General features: G+C 35.9%; 1 protein-coding gene across 4 annotated transcripts in view; it reads left to right on the top strand.

Moving 5' to 3' along the window:
• The window catches only part of LRR (Leucine-rich repeat), a 446,397-nt gene that overhangs the window by 111,665 nt on the left and 312,494 nt on the right, over nt 1-22,238 (top strand). The window lies entirely within an intron of this gene.

Below are 22,238 nucleotides of genomic sequence, written 5' to 3'. Positions count from 1 at the left end.
ATCATTTATTTTAACATTTATTTATTAACGTATATAGTATTCTGATAATTAAAAATACTTAACATAAAAAAGGGGAGAAGTAAGAAAATAAGAAATAGGGATACATTATAAAATAAAACACAAAAGGGAGAAAAAAAAATGAGGTATAAATATTTTGAAAAAATGAAATATAATATGTAAAAGTTCACATTCAATAATATAGAAGGTATTAAAATAGAGTTGTAGTGGTTAACAATCCGTGTAAAAAACTAAACACTTTATTTGTAAATTGCAGTGTATTAGTAATAATCCTTAAACTAACTGGAAGTAAGTTCCAAAGACGTACCGCGTAGATAAAAAATTGACACTCAGATGTCAGAGCTTTGTGTCTAGTGTAAATAAGCAGTGCCGACCTTGACGATTGAAGAAACTGAAGCCTCTGGTATAAATAGTTTGGTTCCTGCGTATGAATAACATTATGTATGAACAACACTGTTCTGAATTTTAACACATTTTCAAAAGAAATATTTAACAACTTTACGGCATACGCAGACACATGGTCAAGTCGTTTTAGCCTAAATACGTATCTGGCAATGTTGTTATAAACAACATTAAGCTTAGTTTTACATACAGAGTCGCAATTAGCATAAATCTCAAAGCCATACAGTAGCGTAGGTATTAAGTACGCTTTTGCAAGAAGAAGTCTAATGTGTAAAGGAGTGAAATACTGTGTTAGCCATAGTTTACGAAGCATTCCATACACTTTACCTACTCTACTAATGATATGATTATTCCATGTCAGAGTTTGATTAAATACCAAACCAAGGTTTTTCGCTGAGTCAACATATTCAATAACTGCACCGTCTAGCATTACCTTGTCCAAGTTTCGTGTATCGAAGGCTTTTCTTCGAATGACAATACATTTAGATTTGGCAGGATTAATTGATAAACCATTTGCAGATGCCCATGCACTTACATTCGTCAATTCAGAGTTAATATCATTAATACACATGCCAACACGATCAAGAGGACAGCACACATATAGTTGAACATCATCAGCATAAATATGAACATTACAATATCTTAGCGCATTCGGTAAGTCATTAACATACAACACAAACAACAAAGGGCCCAGGATTGAACCTTGCGGAACACCCCTAAGTACAGGTACAAAATTAGACCTATTGCCACCAACATACACAGCCTGAGATCTCTGCACGAGGTAGGACCTAATCAAAGCAGTGGCACGAGAAGAGAAATTAAAAAGATTTTGTAGCTTGCGACATAGAAGCTCATGATCAACTGAGTCAAACGCCTTGGAATGACCGAGTAGAGTTAGAAAAGCAAGATTATTACCATCAATTTCCATCCTAATGCTTTCTATAACATCCAACAGAGCCGAAATGCTACTTCGCTTCGGTCTGAAACCGGACTGACGGTCTGTTAGAAGTCTGTTATCATGCACATATGACATTATTTGCTTATGAAGGATACGCTCAACAACTTTAGACAAAAATGGTAGGATAGCAATGGGCCTGTACTCGTTATTTTTTTTATGTACAGGAATGATTTTAGCAACTTTCCAGCACCTGGGGAATACACAGGTTTTTAGTATGGAGTTAACTAGATGGGTCACATGGGACAGAATCTTTGGCAATATAATTTTGAGAAACTTCGCACTGGTTCCATCAAAGCTAGTAGCGTTTGACTTCACGGAGAGTATGGCTTGCTTAGTATCACAGTCATCAACACACATAAATTCAAGAGGACTGGCACCAACATTTACACGTTCACAGTAGTTGTCAAGACTAACACGAAGGTTTGACACAGGCAAACTAGCAAAATTAACGTTAATTTCATCTAAGTCAGAGTGAACAGGTAGGCTTTCTTTGGGTTTTCCCACGCCAATCGCCCTTATGGTATTCCAGGTTTGCCGCGAGTTCATGGCCATGCTAAACTTTTCATCATAAAACAAACTTTTCGCTCTTTTAATTGCTTTGGCAGCAGTAATTCGAGCCGATTTAAATTGGTTATACGTATCTGCAGTACGGTACCTTTTCCACCGCTTTTTTATGTTGCGGGCTCTGCTCTAAGCTTTGTGTAATGTGCTGAGCCAAAGTAGTAGCATAGCATATTTTTCCTTGCTACCGCTGCTCTGGAGCAGCCAATGCAAATACTGGAACTACCGATAATAACGATGCTATTATAATTTAATAACTCAGTTAAAAACATGAAAATGCTGCTTTTATGACATTAGGCGCCTGCTAATATTTGTACAAAATCATAGCTAATTTGACTCGCACACAAGTTTGAACGAATGTCTGACCATTAAGTGCCATTAATTACTTTTGTGCAGCATTCATCACGTTTGAAGTGTTGAGCAGCCATTCGTTTCTTTGCCACAAGTTTTCCCTTCTCAACACATTTTCTTATTTACGTTTTTCCTTTAAGTTTCCTAATATCTCATTAAAGTGTAATTTTCACTAACCATTAATTTTGATGTGATTGTTACAGATGATTTGAGGCGAGCCATAAACATTCATTTATTATCATGTAATATGCTTGCATATGTATATAAGTATGTCCGTACGTGTGCCTTGTACAGCTGTACGTAAAAACATAACAGCGAAATATGCGGACTGAGTTTACCTGGTTTTATTTCCAAAATATTTTAAAACCCCTCTAAGACACCGATGGGCACGCTTTGCACATTTAAGTGCTAGGTGAGGGACGATCAAGTGCAGGTATGTGAAGCGAAGAACACAGGAAGAGAATAATATACAAACACACATAAGACTGATAACGAGAGAGTATTTGGCCTTATACATATCTGGAAAATAGATCTGCCATCGCTCATATTATGTTCAAATTATTAAGCGTTTTAGGATAAACTAGCCTTTATTTACCGGCGGCTTCGCTCGAACTAAAGGCCACAAATTTGTAATGACGCTTTTGTGTTTCACAACTCGTCAGTTGCAATTTTAAAAGTTCTTTTATGATTCAAATCATAAACAAAGTAAGTTTTAAAATTAGTAAAATGGTCGCCGTAAATTAAACACACATGCTCACACAATTGCTCCAACAATTTTTGCAGTGTGGATTTAACGATATATGTATGTGAGCTGAAGAAATTTGAAAACTCCTCCATAATTTGAAATTTATAAATGAAAGCAGTTATGTTTATAATAAGACCGGTAAAATTAGTCGTTGTTTATGCGATTGGTACCTTTTTTATTTGTAAACAGATACATTTCTTTCTAGGCTCACGGCAACACTGCCAAAAAGTCTGACGATTGTATACGAAACGTGCATTAGTACGTTTTACTAGTACTACTTCCTCTAATGCTACTACTTTAAAAATACATTTTTAAATACTTTTATATATATATTCCAAAATGTATCGGCTTGCATATAATTAAATGTATGTGAAGGCGAAATGAATGTCAATAATGCGCTGCTTAACATAAATAGAGTCGACTTCAGTCTATGGTTATTCCGTTTTTCGTATTTCTTGCAAAAAAATGTATGTTTTTGTTTTCGTACTATTACAACACAGTTTGGGAATTGGTTTTCGAGGTTGAGAGAGAATATTATCATTTCAGTTTTTTAGTGTTTCCGCAACCTTCTTGCGATGAATATCGTTTGAGGCAAAGCGCACGATATTTCCAATGTATTTTTTACTCCCCTAACACCGCAAAACACACAAACGTCTAACCCAGCACTCGCTTGCACTGAAACTAATTTAGGAGCCGAAAATAGACCCATCCCTGCTCTAAGATATTAAATAAAAAATTTCAGTACAAAGTTGTCTTGACGAATATGAAACGGGGTATTTAAAATATTAAAAAATTATGCAACATACAAAGATATCAATAAACTTTTGACGGTGCAATTGAATTTAGAACTTAAAACTTCCCCTCAAACATTATTGGGGCATTCTCAACTTGGGAGCACGAAATGAGTCTGAAATATGTGAGAACTGTGAGTCTCATAAATATAATTATATAGGAATCCTTTCATTTATGATTCTGATAAGGTGACAAGTATGAGTCTTATGCCAAGAGTGTTCGGCGAACAAAGCAATTTTAGGACACAATACATATTTAATTTTGATAAAATTTGCTTTTTACCACCCAAACATTCATACATACAAACACTCATAATTTAGGTATCCGATATGAGTACGAAATGTGTGTGCCTCAGAAATATGATCATATAGGAGTCTTTTATCACTCCGATTTGATAAAGCTATGAAAATTATTAAACTAAGTGTCATATATGACTCCTATTCAGACTTATAATATTGTGACGAATATTAGCAACACTTACGGATACTAGCATCTCTAAGCCGATACTAAGCAGTGACTTGTATGCACATAAAAAAATCAATCATTATGTCTACACATATGTTCATACAAGCAGCGGAGAGAAACGCACAAACACATGCAATATCTGAGGTACTCCCGAAAGTAGGCAATCATCGGTGGAAGTATCACTCACATATACACGCGCATATGGCTATTTATTTCTTTATTTATTTACGGTCTTATAGACCTAAATTAGGTACATGTATGTATGAGATCATTATCTAAATGGTAGTGCTTTGCAATAGTTATATAATAATTTGTTAAATTTATTGATATTTGGACATTGTTTTATTTCAGATGGTAGATCGTTGTCCTCTCTCAATCCCTCGTAGTATATATTACTTTATGTTAAAGTTAAAGCGAAAGTTAAAGTTAAAGTTAAAAATAAATTTAAAGTTACAGTGGAAGTTAAAGTTAAAGTTAAGGTTAAAGTTAAAGTTAAAGTCAAAGTTGAAGCTAAAGTTAAAGTTAAGGTTAAAGTTATAGTTGAAGTTAAAGTTAAAGTTAAATGTAAAATTAAAGTTAAAGTTAAAGTTAAAGTTAAACTTAAAGTTAAAGTTAAAGTTAAAGTGAATGTTAAAGTTAAAGCGAAAGTTTAAGTTAAAGTTGAAAATAAAGTTAAAGTTGAAGTTAAAGTTAAAGTTGAAGTTACAGTTAAAGTTAAAGTTAAAGTTAAAGTTAAATTTAAAGTTAAAGTTGTTAAAGTTAAAGTTAAGTTAAGGTTAAAGTTAAAGTGAATGTTAAAGTTCAAGAGAAAGTTAAAGTTAAAAATAAAGTTAAAGTTAAAGTTAAAATGAAAGTTAAAGTTAAGGTCAAAGTTAAAGTTAAAGTTAAAGTTAAGGTTAAAGTTAAAGTTATTATTGTGTGGTAGTCATGAACCTCGCTGTTGTATGTTACTCGGTCATTTAAATATTTCGGCAGATTGCCTAGTTCCATGTTGTGTATAAATTTTAGAGTGTAGTATACAATGAGTGGGGTATCATATCATTTTCTAAGAATAAACCGCATTGCTTTATTTTGTTTCACCTGAAGTTTTGCGATGTTCGAGTCGGCTAACATGAATAATATCGTAGGGCAGTATATGAAATGAGGTTCTATAATGGACCTATAAACCATAACTTTATAATATTTGCTGACGTGCTTGCATGTGCGGAACATAAATCCAATCTTTTTTGATATTTTTGCCTCTGTATATTTAAGATGCTTATCGAACTTAAGTTTCTCATCAATTATAATTCCTAGGTATTTAATTTCTTTGACTTTTTGTATGGTACTATTTGCTATTTCAAGGCTATATTATTTTCTTCTGCATTCTTTCTTCTCATGGTCATCCATTTCTTTTTTTCAATATTTATTTTAAGCTTATTTTGACACAACCAGTTATAAACAGCATTCAAGTCCGCTTGCATTTTAGTTATAGCTTCTATCTCCGACGAACAACTTATTGTCAATAATGCATCATCTGCGAAGAGTCGTATCTTGCAGTGGCTAAGACAGCTCTTTATATCGTTTATATATACAATGAATAATATTGTAGCAAGAATAGATCCTTGTGGAAGACCTATGTCAACATCAACTTCCGGTGACGATGTGCTTCTAATTATGGTTTGCTGTTTTCTGCCAGAAAGGTAGCTTTTAAACCAACGCAGTGCTGTATTACGTACCCCAATGTTATACAGTTTCCTCAGTAGGATGACCCTGTCAATGGTTTCAAATGCCCTTTTTAGGTCCAGGAAGACCGACACTGTTACTAACTTGTTTGATAGGCTTTCTTTCCATTCCGCTATAACCAGGTTTAGAGCGCTTTCACAAGAGTGTTTGGTTCTGAACCCTGATTGTTCGCATATAATAATTTGATTTTTATTCAGGTAATCGAGAAGCTGGTCTTTTACGATTTTCTCTAAAATATTTTCATCACTAGGCAACGTATTAATAGGCCGTATCTCCTCTGGGTTTTCAGTCCCTCTAACTTTTTCAACTGGTATCACTGTCGATGTTTTCCAGCATGCTGGGACTACACCTTCTCTAAAGCTCTCATTAACAATACATGTATAAGCGTATCCAAAATATTCCATACTGTCTTTATATACACCTTCTGTTACCAGTTTTTTTCCTCCATACTTATTTTTTAAATTAGTTGCTGTTCTCAACAGCTGCTCCACATTTATTTGATTCAGTTTCCTTTGTATAATTATCCCAGCATACGCGGTTTTCATATATTCTCATTTTGTGTCTTTCTTGAACGGGCATTTTGAAGCAAATCGTTTCATGGTCTGATATTCTATGGTTTTCTAGATTTTTTATTTCAATTTTATCATTGTTACTATAAAGGTCTATTTTTGTCTGTGACACTTCTGTTACCCTTGTATTAAACTTAATTAGTTGGTGCATTGATGCTATCGCCAATGTATGATTTAGCTGGTTTGTGTACGTTGACTGTTCATTCACATTTATGTTAAAATCGCCTATAATAATATTGTTTTCTATTTCACAAAAATATTCTTCTAGCACCTCGCCCATATGGTTTATAAATTCAGCATCGCTTGTGTTTGGTGAGTGGTATACTACACCAATTTTCCATTTAATCGTATTTTTTAGGGTTTTAATCACAATACACCATAGGTTATTATTAATACTGTTATTAAATACTACTTTAAATTCGATCGATTTATGAATGTATATAAGGACACCACCTGTGTGTCGGCTATGCGAATCGCATCTAACGTGATTATATCCAATAATATTTATTTCTGTTTCACTTCTATTCTCTGTGGTGTGGGTTTCAGCACATAACACAATACTAGGATTTTCTTCTTCCACCATTCTTTGGACTTCGGCTTTGTTTGCCGTAATACTGTTAGTATTGAGGTATATACACTTGAACTCTGCTTTCTCTCTATTTTGTACTTTTATATTGGTGCCTTCATTATTTCTTAATTGCTAATAACCGAGCTTTTGTTTTTTTATTTGTAATTTATTGATATAGCATGGGCACTCTTTATCAAATGTGTCGTGATTAATGTCTATTTCTAACTTCAACTTTTCTTTGGCCTTTATACAATTTAGGCATTTATTTATGGGGGTTTCTTCACACGTTTTTGAGCTATGTTTTCCATGGCACCTATTGCAGGCTTCATCGCTTTTACAATCTGATGCTCTATGATTGAAACTTTTACATTTGTAGCACATTAGTACGCTAATCGCGTCATACACTTTGCATCTTTCCCACCCGATGTTGATTCTCTCAGCTGCCAAAATCTTGGAAAAGTCCTCTTTATCAATTTCAAAAATTATATCTTGCACCATTGTGTTACCTCGTTTTCTCTCAATTTTTTTTACAATTTTTAGTGAACTCTTGCTTACACATTCATTTTGTTTTTTTATGGTGTCTATTAGCATATCATTTTCATATTTAATAATTATGCCCCTGACTACAAAGCTTGGACGAATCTGATCAGGCACTTTTACTTCGTATTCTCTACCAATGTTGTTTTCAATTGCTACTTTTATTTTTTCACGCTCATCATTATTTTCACTATGGATTACCATCACCCCATTATTTCTTGTTTCGATATTTGAAAACTTTAGGTTTTTCGGATCCACCTTGTTGTTCAGATCTTGCTTTGTTATACTCAGTTGAGCAGAGCTCACAGAGTATATTAAGTTTGATTGGATAACGGTTGGTTGTACATATATAACGGAATCGAGATAGATATAGACTTCCATATATCAAATTAATCAGGATCGAAAAAAAAATTGATTGAGCCATGTCCGTCCGTCCGTTAACACGATAACTTGAGTAAATTTCGAGGTATCTTGATGAAATTTGGTATGTAGATTCCTGAGCACTCATCTCAGATCGCTATTTAAAATCAACGATATCGGACTATAACCACGCCCACTTTTTCGATATCGAAAATTTCGAAAAACCGAAAAAGTGCGATAATTCATTACAAAAGACAGATAAAGCGACGAAACTTGGTAGATGAGTTGAACATATGACGCAGAATAGAAAATTAGTAAAATTTTGGACAATGGGCGTGGCACCGCCCACTTTTAAAAGAAGGTAATTTAGAAGTTTTGCAAGCTGTAATTTGGCAGTCGTTGAAGATATCATGATGAACTTTGGCAGGAACGTTACTGCTATTACTATATGTACGCTTAATAAAAATTAGCAAAATCGGAGAAGGACCACGCCTACTTTAAAAAAAAATTTTTTTTAAAGTAAAATTTCAACAAAAAATTTAATATCTTTACAGTATGTAAAATTTTAACAAAAAATTTAATATCTTTACAGTATATAAGTAAATTATGTCAACATTCAACTCCAGTAATGATATGGTGCAACAAAATACAAAAATAAAAGAAAATTTCAAAATGGGCGTGGCTCCGCCCTTTTTCATTTAATTTGTCTAGGATACTTTTAACGCCATAATTCGAACAAAAATTAACCAATCCTTTTGAAATTTGGTAGGGGCATAGATTTTATGACGTTAACTGTTTTCTGTGAAAATGGGCGAAATCCGTTGATGCCACGCCCAGTTTTTATACACAGTCGTCCGTCTGTCCTTCCGCATGGCCGTTAACACGATAACTTGAGCAAAAATCGGCATATCTTTAATGAACTTAGTTCACGCGCTTACTTGAACTCACTTTATCTTGGTATGAAAAATGAACGAAATCCGACTATGACCACGCCCACTTTTTCGATATCGAAAATTACGAAAAATGAAAAAAATGCCATAATTCTATACCAAATACGAAAAAAGGGATGAAACATGGTAAGGTAATTGGATTGTTTTATTGACGCGAAATATAACTTTAGAAAAAACTTTATAAAATGGTTGTGACACCTACCATATTAAGTAGAAGAAAAAGAAAAAGTTCTGCAGGGTGAAATAAAAAACCCTTAAAATCTTGGCAGGTACTACATATATAAATAAATTAGCGGTATCCAACAGATGATGTTCTGGGTCACCCTGGTCCACATTTTGGTCGATATCTGGAAAATGCCTTCACATATACAACTACCACCACTCCCTTTTAAAACTCTCATTAATACCTTTAATTTGATACCCATATCGTACAAACTTATTCTAGAGTCACCCCTGGTCCACCTTTATGGCGATATCTCGAAAAGGCGTCCACCTATAGAACTAAGTCCCACGCCCTTTTAAAATACTCATTAACACCTTTCATTTGATACCCATATTGTACAAACAAATTCTAGGGTCACCCCTGGTCCACCTTTATGGCGATATCTCGAAACGGCGTCCACCTATGGAACTAAGGATTACTCCCTTTTAAAATACTCATTAACACCTTTCATTTGATACCCATATCGTACAAACGCATTCTAGAGTCACCCCTGGTCCACCTTTATGGCGATATCTCGAAAAGGCGACCACCTATACAACAACCATCACTCCCTTTTAAAACCCTCATTAATACCTTTAATTTGATACCCATATCGTACAAACACATTCTAGAGTCACCCCTGGTCCACCTTTATGGCGATATTTCGAAACGGCATCCACCTATAGAACGAAGGCCCACTCCCTTTTAAAAATACTCGTTAACACCTTTCATTTGATACCCATATCGTACAAACAAAGTCTAACCCCTGGTCCACCTTTATTGCGATACCTCGAAAAGGCGTACACCTATAGAACTAAGGCCCACTCCCTTTTAAAATACTCATTAACACCTTTCTTTTGATACCCATATTGTACAAACAAATTCTAGGGTCACCCCTGGTCCACCTTTATGGCGATATCTCGAAACGGCGTCCACCTATGGAACTAAGGATTACTCCCTTTTAAAATACTCATTAACACCTTTCTTTTGATACCCATATTGTACAAACAAATTCTCGGGTCACCCCTGGTCCACCTTTATGGCGATATCTCGAAACGGCGTCCACCTATGGAACTAAGCATTACTCCCTTTTAAAATACTCATTAACACCTTTCATTTGATACCCATATCGTACAAACGCATTCTAGAGTCACCCCTGGTCCACCTTTATGGCGATATCTCGAAAAGGCGACCACCTATACAACAACCATCACTCCTTTTTAAAACCCTCATTAATACCTTTAATTTGATACCCATATCGTACAAACACATTCTAGAGTCACCCCTGGTCCACCTTTATGGCGATATTTCGAAACGGCATCCACCTATAGAACTAAGGCCCACTCCCTTTTAAAATACTCATTAACACCATTCGTTTGATGCTCATATTGAACAAACAAATTCTAGGGTCACCCCTGGTCCACCTTTATGGCGATATCCCGAAACGGCGTCCACCTATGGAACTAAGGATTACTCCCTTTTAAAATACTCATTAACACCTTTCATGTGATACCCATATCGTACAAACGCATTCTAGAGTCACCCCTGGTCCACCTTTATGGCGATATCTCGAAAAGGCGACCACCTATACAACAACCACCACTCCCTTTTAAAACCCTCATTAATACCTATAATTTGATACCCATATCGTACAAACACATTCTAGAGTCACCCCTGGTCCACCTTTGTGGCGATATCTCGAAACGGCGTCCACCTATGGAACTAAGGATTACTCCCTTTTAAAATACTCATTAACACCTTTCATTTGATACCCATATCGTACAAACGCATTCTAGAGTCAACCCTGATCCACCTTTATGGCTATATCCCTAAATGGCGTCCACCTATAGAACTATGGCCCACTTGCTCTTAAAATACTCTTTAATGCCTTTCATTTGATACGCATGTCATACAAACACATTCCAGGGTTTCCCTCGGTTCATTTTCCTACATGGTTATTTTCCCTTATGTTGTCACCATAGCTCTCAACTGAGTATGTAATGTTCGGTTACACCCGAACTTAACCTTCCTTACTTGTTTTTTCACTTGTTTGTTTTCCTTTCGGTTTCAATTATTGCGACGTCTTTTTTAAGCTGTGGTACTTCACTCTTTTTATTATTATTTTTTATGGCATCTGCATATGACACTCTCTTTTCATTATTATTGCTGTTTATTTTTTTTTATTTCAGTATGCACTTTTTCATTGTCTTTACCAATTAACTCTGCCTGCTTTTTCACTTCTTCAACCATATTCTGTACCTTTTCACTGCCTTTGCCTATTAAATCAGTTTTATTTTTTATCTCTTCAACCATGGAATATAAACTTTTCATTTCTCCTATTTTCTTTTCAAATTACTTTTGCGATTTTTCTATCATCGCAGCACGTTGAGTGTAACGACTCTCAACTGCTTCCAATAGAGCTTTTATTTCATTTTGGCTTGTTTTCATTACACTTTCAAACTCAAGCTTATACTCACTTAGAATTGAGTTATTTTTTTTTCACATTAACCTGCATCTCTTGTAACACCAAGTCAACGTTTTGAATATATGTTACACATTCATCACGCATAAACCGAACCATATTGTTTTTCTCGCCAATAATTTTTGAGCTGTATTTATCAACTCCTGAGCATTGAACGCTATCATGGTATATTTTACCACACACACCTTCGCACGGTATACCACTTTCCCATCTGATACCACCATTGCATTTAGCACACACACCCATAATTTTCCTCTTTGTCCCTTTCCCGTTTGTTTATCCGCGTTTGTGGTTTAATTATTTTTATTTTGAGCACTTTTAAATTAATAATATAGATTAAAACCGTTTAAATATAAAATAGTTTCACTTTATTTCTAGCAAAATTATTATAAAACACTTATTGAGTCTCTATCTCACAATTGCAGCGATATTCAACATTTTTTAGGAGCGTTTTACTATTATTTTAGTTAACTTTTCCCGAGCAGAATTTTGTACGTCCATACCGCGCGCATAACGAAAGCTATGCGAGAAGCTATAATCGTGCATCTGTAGTTATAGCTGGTAAACAAGTAGTAAATTCTAGAAACGCCTAGAAATATGCAAACGAGGAAACCGAAGAGTATAAAAGCAGCCCCAGCTGATGCATGGCAATCAGTTTGATTTAAGTATCAGTGTAATTGTGAAGTACTTTAATAAAGGCCATTTTGCATTTTTGAATATTAGAGTTATTTATTCAACAGTTTAGCGATACGAACGTTAGTAAAAGGTTGCAAATAAGCCGAATTGCACTAAATTCGTTACAATATATATGAATTAAGGCTCATATCGGGCGACCATCGCAAGAAAGGAAATACATTCATTACAGGCTTATAAATAAGCTAATAATTATCGTAAACAATCCAAATTAGGACCACTTTCTGACTTTTTTTTTGACTCAGAATATTTGCTGGGTTTGAAGTAATCAAAACATTTCTTGCTTGCTGTTCCGTTTGAAAATTTGTATCGGCGCTTATTCTTTCAAGAATGCTTCGCCTTGTCTAAAAACTATCGAAAATTAATAATATAAGTAAGTATTTTGGACTTTTTTGATTGCAACCACAAATTGGCTCCGCGATATACCCTGACTGGTGTGTCGAGTGTACGAGTTTTGAGTTAGCGCTGACGTCGGTATACCCCACCTTTAAGGGTTTCCTCCCAAATGGTTCCTTTTCCAACAAGGCTTCCCCATTTTTAATGCCTAGCGTCAAAAGCCCGCCCTAACCTGTTATACGATCCGTGATCGAAAAGCAATTTCACTCAAACGATAAATCAGAAACTGTCAAAGAATTCGTAAAAATTATAATATATGATAATATGTTATGGATCTAATCAGTACTGGTATTCACCATTTCACATATTTCCCTAAACCGATTGCCCATTTCAAAGCTATTGCCATTTAAAAAATTGATTTCGGGCCCAGGCCGTATATAATGCACATAAATGATTCCGAAAAGAATCAGATAAGAACTCAGTTATCAGCTTAATAGGTGTCTGATCGAACTCCTGTTTAGGCTCACATGCTGTATGATAAAAGGCTGATATCGGACGATTATTGTAAAAAGAGAAATACACTCATTTTGGGCTCTTAATACATCAAAATACACACAAACTCTTAATGTCAGCTCATCTTTTAACTTTTCTACCTGTGCCTTATTTGTTTCCAATTTCATCATCTGTCATCATATCTACAAATAACCACCAATGTGGTCAGATGTCCTTTGCTGAAATCCAATTGTAGTTGAACTATTGTTTTCAACAGCTTCTTTTCATATCCTGGCTGCTTTAATGTATGTACAATCACATACACTTGCCAGCAAAAAAAAAAACAAAAATCGTTTGCACAAGTTTTGTTAGAAGGGGTTCTCGGAAATCAGCGACATGTAGGTTATGAACAGGCTGCTTTAGTAACATTCTATGGTCCCGAGCTCTTTTGTGGACCCATAAAGGGACACACTAGGGAAACCAATGGCCTAGAAGGTTTAATGTGGTCATATTAATCGTCGGAATGGTACCTTAATTTGTGCTTTGTTACCGAAACGTACCGGATCTATGTCCGGAAAAGGACCATCAACATCGATAACACTGCGCAAAACCTTCGGGGAGCGTTTTTATCGTTAATACAATAACAAGAGGGTGTCAGCGAAACTCTTGGATCTAAGCAGTGAGGACCTACGAACTCTCACTCGGTACTATATGGGACACTGTAATCTACGATATTACCTTAATAAGTTGAATCTATCCTATGAGCAAATCTGTCGCGTTTTTGAGCTGGAGAATGAAACTTCGGTCTTCATGTTTTCTTGCTAGGTAAACCTAGGAAAAAAGCAATAATTTGTATACTCAGTTGAGCAGAGCTCACAGAGTATATTAAGTTTGATTGGATAACGGTTGGTTGTACATATATAAAGGAATCGAGATAGATATAGACTTCCATATATCAAAATAATCAGGATCGAAAAAAAATTTGATTGAGCCATGTCCGTCCGTCCGTCCGTCCGTCCGTCCGTTAACACGATAACTTGAGTAAATTTTGAGGTATCTTGATGAAATTTGGTATGTAGGTTCCTGAGCATCCATCTCAGATCGCTATTTAAAATGAACGATATCGGACTATAACCACGCCCACTTTTTCGATATCGAAAATTTCGAAAAACCGAAAAATTGCGATAATTCATTACAAAAGAGAGATAAAGCGATGAAACTTGGTAGATGAGTTGAACTTATGACGCCGAATAGAAAATTAGTAAAATTTTGGACAATGGGCGTGGCACCGCCCACTTTTAAAAGAAGGTAATTTAAAACTTTTGCAAGCTGTAATTTGGCAGTTGTTGAAGATATCATGATGAAATTTGGCAGGAACGTTACTCCTATTACTATATGTACGCTTAATAAAAATTAGCATAATCGGAGAAGGACCACACCCACTTTAAAAAAAAAATTTTTTTTAAAGTAAAATTTTAACAAAAAATTTAATATCTTTACAGCATATAAGTAAATTATGTCAACATTCAACTCCAGTAATGATATAGTGCAACAAAATACAAAAATAAAAGAAAATTTCAAAATGGGCGTGGCTCCGCCCTTTTTCATTTAATTTGTCTAGGATACTTTTAACGCCATAAGTCGAACAAAAATTAACCACAATCCTTTTGAAATTTGGTAGGGGCATAGATTTTATGACGTTAACTCTTTTCTGTGAAAATGGGCGAAATCGGTTGATGCCACGCCCAGTTTTTATACACAGTCGTCCGTCTGTCCTTCCGCATGGCCGTTAACACGATAACTTGAGCAAAAATCGACATATCTTTAATGAACTTAGTTCACGTGCATACTTGAACTCACTATCTTGGTGTGAAAAATGAAAGAAATCCGATTATGACCACGCCCACTTTTTCGATATCGAAAATTACGAAAAATGAAAAAAAATGCCATAATTCTATACCAAATACGAAAAAAGGGATGAAACATGGTAAGGTAATTGGATTGTTTTATTGAAGCGAAATATAACTTTAGAAAAACTTTATAAAATGGTTGTGACACCTACCATATTAAGTAGAAGAAAATGAAAAAGTTCTGCAGGGCGAAATAAAAAACCCTTAAAATCTTGGCAGGTATTACATATATAAATAAATTAGCGGTATCCAACAGATGATGTTCTGGGTCACCCTGGTCCACATTTTGGTCGATATCTGGAAAACGCCTTCACATATACAACTACCCACCACTCCCTTTTAAACTCTCATTAATACCTTTAATTTGATACCCATATCGTACAAACTCATTTTAGAGCCACCCCTGTCCACCTTTATAGCGATATCTCGAAAGGCGTCCACCTATAGAACTAAGGCCACTCCCTTTTAAAATACTCATTAACTCCTTTCGTTTTGATACCCATATCGTACAAACATATTCTAAAGTCACCCCTGGTCCACCTTTATGGCGATATCTCGAAAAGGCGAACACCTATAGAACGAAGGCCCACTCCTTTTAAAAATACTCATTACACCTTTCATTTGATACCCATATCGCACTAACAAAGCCTAGAGTCACCCCTGGTCCACCTTTATTGCGATACCTCGAAAGGCGTCCACCTGTAGAACTAAGGCCCACTCCCTTTTAAAATACTCATTAACTCCTTTCGTTTGATACCCATATTGCACAAACGAATTCTAGAGTCACCCCTGGCCCACCTTTATGGCGATATCTCGAAACGGCGTCCACCTAAGGAACTAAGGATTACTCCCTTTTAAAATACTCATTAACACCTTTCTTTTGATACCCATATTGTACAAACAAATTCTAGAGTCACCCCTGGTCCACCTTTATGGCGATATTTCGAAAATGCGACCACCTATACAACAACCACCACTCCCTTTTAAAATCCTCATTAATACCTTTAATTTGATACCCATATCGTACAAACTCATTTTAGAGTCCCCCTGGTCACCTTTATGGCGATATTTCGAAAATGCGACCACCTATACAACAACCACCACTCCCTTTTAAAACCCTCATTAATACCTTTAATTTGATACCCATATCGTAAAAACACATTCTAGAGTCACCCCTGGTCCACCTTTATGGCGATATTTCGAAACGGCGTCCACCTATAGAACTAAGGCCCACTCCCTTTTAAAATACTCATTAACACCTTTGTTTGATGCCCATATTGTACAAACAAATTCTAGGGTCACCCCTGGTCCACCTTTATGGCGATATCTCGAAACGGCGTCCACCTATGGGACTAAGGATTACTCCCTTTTAAAATACTTATTAACACCTTTCTTTTGATACCCATATCGTACAAACGCATTCTAGAGTCACCCCTGGTCCACCTTTATGGCGATATCTCGAAAAGGCGACCAACTATACAACAACCACCACTCCCTTTTAAAACCCTCATTAAATAAATAAATAAATGTAAGGCGCGATAACCTCCGAAAAGATCTAAGGCCGAGCTTCTCTTCCAATTTGCGTCGTGCTCCTCTTGATTTTCCCTACAAATTGGCCGGACGGGGACCTACGTGTTTTATGCCGACTCCGAACGGCATCTGCAAGGCAGATGAGTTTTCACTGAGAGCTTTTCATGGCAGAAATACACCCCGGAGCGCTTGCCAAACACTGCCGAGGGGCGACCCCGCTTAGAAAAATTTTCTTCTAATTGAAAAACTTTATTTCTAAAATTTTGATGTTGCTTTGCCCGGGGTGCGAACCCAGGGCATACGGTGTGATAGGCGGAGCACGCTACCATCACACCACGGTGACCTTTAATTTGATACCCCTATCGTACAAACACATTCTAGATTCAACCCTGGTCCACCTTTATGGCGATATTTCGAAACGGCATCCACCTATAGAACTAAGGCCCACTCCCTTTTAAAATACTCATTAACACCATTCGTTTGATGCCCATATTGTACAAACAAATTCTAGGGTCACCCCTGTTCCACCTTTGTGGCGATATCTCGAAACGGCGTCCACCTATGGAACTAAGGATTACTCCCTTTTAAAATACTCATTAACACCTTTAATTTGATACCCATATCGTACAAACGCATTCTAGAGTCAACCCTGATCCACATTTATGGCTATATCCCTAAATGGCGTCCACCTATAGAACTATGGCCCACTCCCTCATAAAATACTCTTTAATGCCTTTCGTTTGATACACATGTCATACAAACACATTCCAGGGTTTCCCTCGGTTCATTTTCCTACATGGTTATTTTCCCTTATATTGTCACAATAGCTCTCAACTGAGTATGTAATGTGCGGTTACACCCGAACTTAACCTTCCTTACTTGTTTTTGTTTGTTTTTTTGAAAATAAAAATTTGCCAATATGGGTGTTTGTACTTAATAATGATCACAATGTTGCCAGATCTTCAACTCATTCCATATGATTTGAACCTTAAAGTAGAAAATCCGGTGGTTTTTAGTTTTTCCTCTTAAAATCCGTTGTTTTCATTATTAATTTCGCTTGTAAAAACCAAAGAATTCATATCAGGTATCGAAATGGGTAATGCTTGGTTTTCACTGGGTGCTTGTCAGTGCAGTCCGCTTAGACTATGAGTTAACAGTTAAAATGAAAAGTAACGGAAAAGGGGGAATTGCCCACCGGTTGCCAACTGACTTCACTTTCTTCCTTCGTTTTCCACCTGGATTTCTATCAATATAATTAGACCACAGCATGTCAAACAACGGGACCGACGGGGTTGCGAAATAATGGAGAAAACAAAATTTGAGGTGAGGTTTTGACCAAACTTTCCGAGCTTTTTCGACTTCGAATCTGTTATGTGACATAAAAGAAACATATTTGACACCAAATGGCCAGCGGCCAGCTTCAGACAGTTCTTCATGTCAGCCATTTTTTCAAATGAAAATTAGCGCCCTTTGTGTTAAATTGTTCTTGTCTTAAAAAAGTGATATTTTAAGAAATAACGAAAATCAAGCAATTTTTGTAATTTTTTGAAACACCCTACTATACATATACTAGCTTTACTCTATACAAAAACTCCCTTTTACTTGTTTCCCTTTTTGCACAACGTAATGCGCTTTAAAGACTTGAACAGCTTTAAGTTGAAATTGTGGTTTGCTCAGCTTATCAGCTGTGGGGTGTGGGAGTGGGGCGTATGAGTAATGCATTATGTATTTATGCTCTCTTAGTTGCCTGCCTGTTGGTTGCTGATGATGATAGTGGTTTTTGCTTTCGATTAACTGGGTCAACAGCAAAGTGAATTTTTCGAATGAAATGTACATAGTCTGGCGGCACAAACCACACAATTGGAAAACGTAGAATTTGAATTAATAAAGGCAATATTTGTTTTTAATATTAAAACGGGATTTAATAATTGATTTTTTGATTGCAAAGGCTGAAATGAATTAGCTGCATGTTGCACAGGAGAATTTAAACTTGAGAGCAATGCACTGATGTTCTATTTTATACGAGAAATATTAAATTGGATAAAATAATAAATTTCATTTATTTGCAATGGAATTATAGACTCTGTCAGAAGCTGTGTCCAAATTTTGAATGTTAAATAACTGTAAGCTTTTTTTAAATTAACCCTAATTTTTATACTCAGCTGAGCAGAGCTCATAGAGTATATTAATTTTGTTCGCATAACGGTACCCTGTAACGGCATAAACTAATCGAGATAGATATAGACTTCTATATATCAAAATGATATGGGCGAAAAAAGAAATTCATTTAGCCATGTCCGCCCGTCCGTCCGTAAACACGATAACTTGAGCAAATTTTGAGGTATCTTGATGAATGATAAGTTCCTGGGCACTCATCTCAGATCGCTATGTAAAATGAACGAAATCGGACTATAACCATGCCCACTTTTTCGATATCGAAAATTTCGAAAAACAGAAAAAGTGCGATAACTCATTACCAAAGACGGATAAAGCGATGAAACTTGGTAGGTGGGTTGACCTTATGACGCAGAATAGAAATATAGAAAAATTTTGGACAATGGGCGTGGTAACGCCCACTTTTAAAAGAAGGTAATTTAAAAGTTTTGCAAGCTGTAATTTGGCAGTCGTTGAAGATATCATGATGAAATTCGGCAGGAACGTTACTCCTATTACTATATGTGTTCTAAATAAGAATTGGCAAAATCAGATGACTAACACGCCCACTCTTTAAAAAAGAAATTTTTTTAGTCAAATTTTAACAAAAATTTAATATCTTTACAGTATATAAGTAAATTATGTCACATTCAACGCCAGTAATGATATGGTGCAACAAAATACAAAAATAAAAGAAAATTTTAAAATGGGCGTGGCTCCGCCCTTTTTCATTTAATTTGTCTAGAATACTTTTAATGCCATGCGTCGAACAAAAATTTATGAATCCTTGTGAAATTTGGTAAGGGCATAGCTTCTATGACGAGAACTGTTTTCTGTTAAAATTGGCGAAATCGGTTGAAGCCACGCCCAGTTTTTATACACAGTCGACCGTCTATCATTCCGCTCTGCCGTTAACACGATAACATGAGCAAAAATCGATATATCTTTACTAAACTTAGTTCACGTACTTATCTGAACTCACTTTATCTTGGCGAAATCCGACTATGACCACGCCCACTTTTTCGATATCGAAAATTTCGAAAAATGAAACAAATGCCATAATTCTATACCAAATACGAAAAAAGGGATGAAACATGGTGATTGATTTGGTTTATTGACGCAAAATATAACTTTAGAAAAAACTTTGTAAAATAGATATCCCGAAATGTCGTCCTCCTATAGAACTATGGCCCACTCCCTTTTAAAATACTCTTTAATACCTTCCCTTTGATACCCATGTCATACAAACACATTCCATGGTTACCCTAGGTTCATTTTCCTAAATGGTGATTTTCCCTTATTTTGTCTCCAAAGATCTCAGCTGAGTATGAAATGTTCGGTTACACCCGAACTTAGCCTTCCTTACTTGTTTGTGGTTAACTTTTTCGGTTCTGACTACTTACTCACTCTTTTGTAAGTTATAAGTCTGCCTGGTATTATTCAGTCCCAACTTTTTTGCATTCTACAACTTGCATTGTTAGTTTTGGTGTTAATGATTTATCTGTCATCGATGTGTGTCATGCATCTATGCACAATTCGTAAGCAATCTAAAGTTGATACATATATTTTAAATCAGTTCGGTTCTTTTTTTTTTATTTTTCAAGAGTTGTTTTCCTCACAGTTGGCTGGACAAATTAATTGACAATAGCAGCTTTTTTATGACCGTATATACGTTTTTGTATATAAATGAATGAGTTTTAATAGACAACTTCCGGTGTGCACAAAAATGCCAATGTAACCAACAACTTTTTTTAAGTAAAGTAGCAGTTTTATTTATAAAGCTTCAAAATTCAGGAAGTTAAAACTGATTTGGGCAAAACTAAAAAATGACTGTAAAACTAGGTTAGTATTTTTTGTTGTGTTTGTGTGAAAATCAGAGATTACATTAAACGGTTAACCCAAAATATAATAAAAACAAGTAAGGAAGGCTAAGTTCGGGTGTAAACGAACATTACATACTCAGCTGAGATCTTTGGAGACAAAATAAGGGAACATCGTCATGTAGGAAAATGAACCTAGGGTAACCCTGGAATGTGTTTGTATGACATGGTTATCAAATGGAAGGTATTAAAGAGTATTTTAAAAGGGAGTGGGCCATAGTTCTATAGGAGGACGACATTTCGGGATATCGCTATAAAGGTGGACCAGGGGTGACTCTAGAATGTGTTTGTACGATATGGGCATCAAATGAAAGGTGTTAATGAGTATTTTAAAAGGGGGTGGGCCATAGTTCTATAGGTGGACGCCTTTTCGAGATATCGCCATAAAGTTGGACCAGGGCTGACTCTACAATGTGTTTTTACGATGTGGGCATCAAATGAAAGGTGTTAATGAGTATTTTAAAAGGGAGTGTGCCTTGGTTCTATAGGTGGACACCTGTGTATAAAAACTGGGCGTGGCTTGAACCAATTTCGTCCATTTTCACAGAAACCAGTTACATAGAAGCTATGTCCTTACACAAGGATTGTATTTTGTTGCACCATATCATTACTGGAGTTGAATGTTGACATAATTTACTTATATACTGTAAAGATATTAAGTTTTTTGTTAAAATTTGACTTTAAAAATTTTTCTTTTTAAAAAGTGGGCGTGTTCCTCATCCGATTTTGCAAATTTTTGTTTAGAACACATATAGTAATAGGAGTAACGTTTCTGCCAAATTTTATCATAATATCTTCAACGACTGCCAAATTACAGCTTGCAAAACTTTTAATTTACCTTCTTTTAAAAGTGAGCGGTGCCACGCCCATTGTCCAAAATTTTGCTAATTTTCTCTGCCGCGTCATAAGGTCAACCACCAAGGCCACCTACCAAGTTTCGTCGCTTTATCCGTCTTTGGTAATGAATTATCGCACTTTTTCGGTTTTTCGAAATTTTCGATATCGAAAAAGTGGGCGTGGTTATAGTCCGATTTCGTTCATTTTAAATAGGAATCTGAGATGAGTGCCCAGGAACTTACATATCAAATTTCATCAAGATACCTCAAAATTTACTCAAGTTATCGTGTTTACGGACGGACGGACGAACGGGCGGGCATGGCTAAATGAATTTATTTTTTCGCCTAGATCATTTTGATATATGGAAGTCTATATCTATCTCGATTAGTTTATGCCGTTACGGATTACCGCTATGCGAACAAAATTAATATACTCTGTGAGCTCTGCTCAGCTCATAACGAAGACTCTCTGTTCACAGAGTTTTTGGAGAGAAGCCTTCCATTAGGAATTTAGATCCCTTCCATTGCTGGACTGCTGTGAGTAAAATGGCGTCCCTAGTGATGACGCGATTGATGAATGCCGAAAGGGAGCGCAGAGAAATGCGCATGCGAAGCAGTGGCAACTAAATCTACTCTTCCTGAATTAAGCATGCAGCCGATCCGTCTGGTTAGGGCTGGATGAACTTGAATGTACTTAAGACCCACTACCGACTTTCCTTTGC

Source organism: Eurosta solidaginis, chromosome 3 (assembly GCF_040869045.1).
Source record: "Eurosta solidaginis isolate ZX-2024a chromosome 3, ASM4086904v1, whole genome shotgun sequence".
NCBI classification, from domain to species: Eukaryota; Metazoa; Arthropoda; class Insecta; order Diptera; family Tephritidae; genus Eurosta; species Eurosta solidaginis.
Note: the sequence above shows the minus strand (reverse complement) of the source record. Positions and strands in the feature narration are given on the sequence as shown.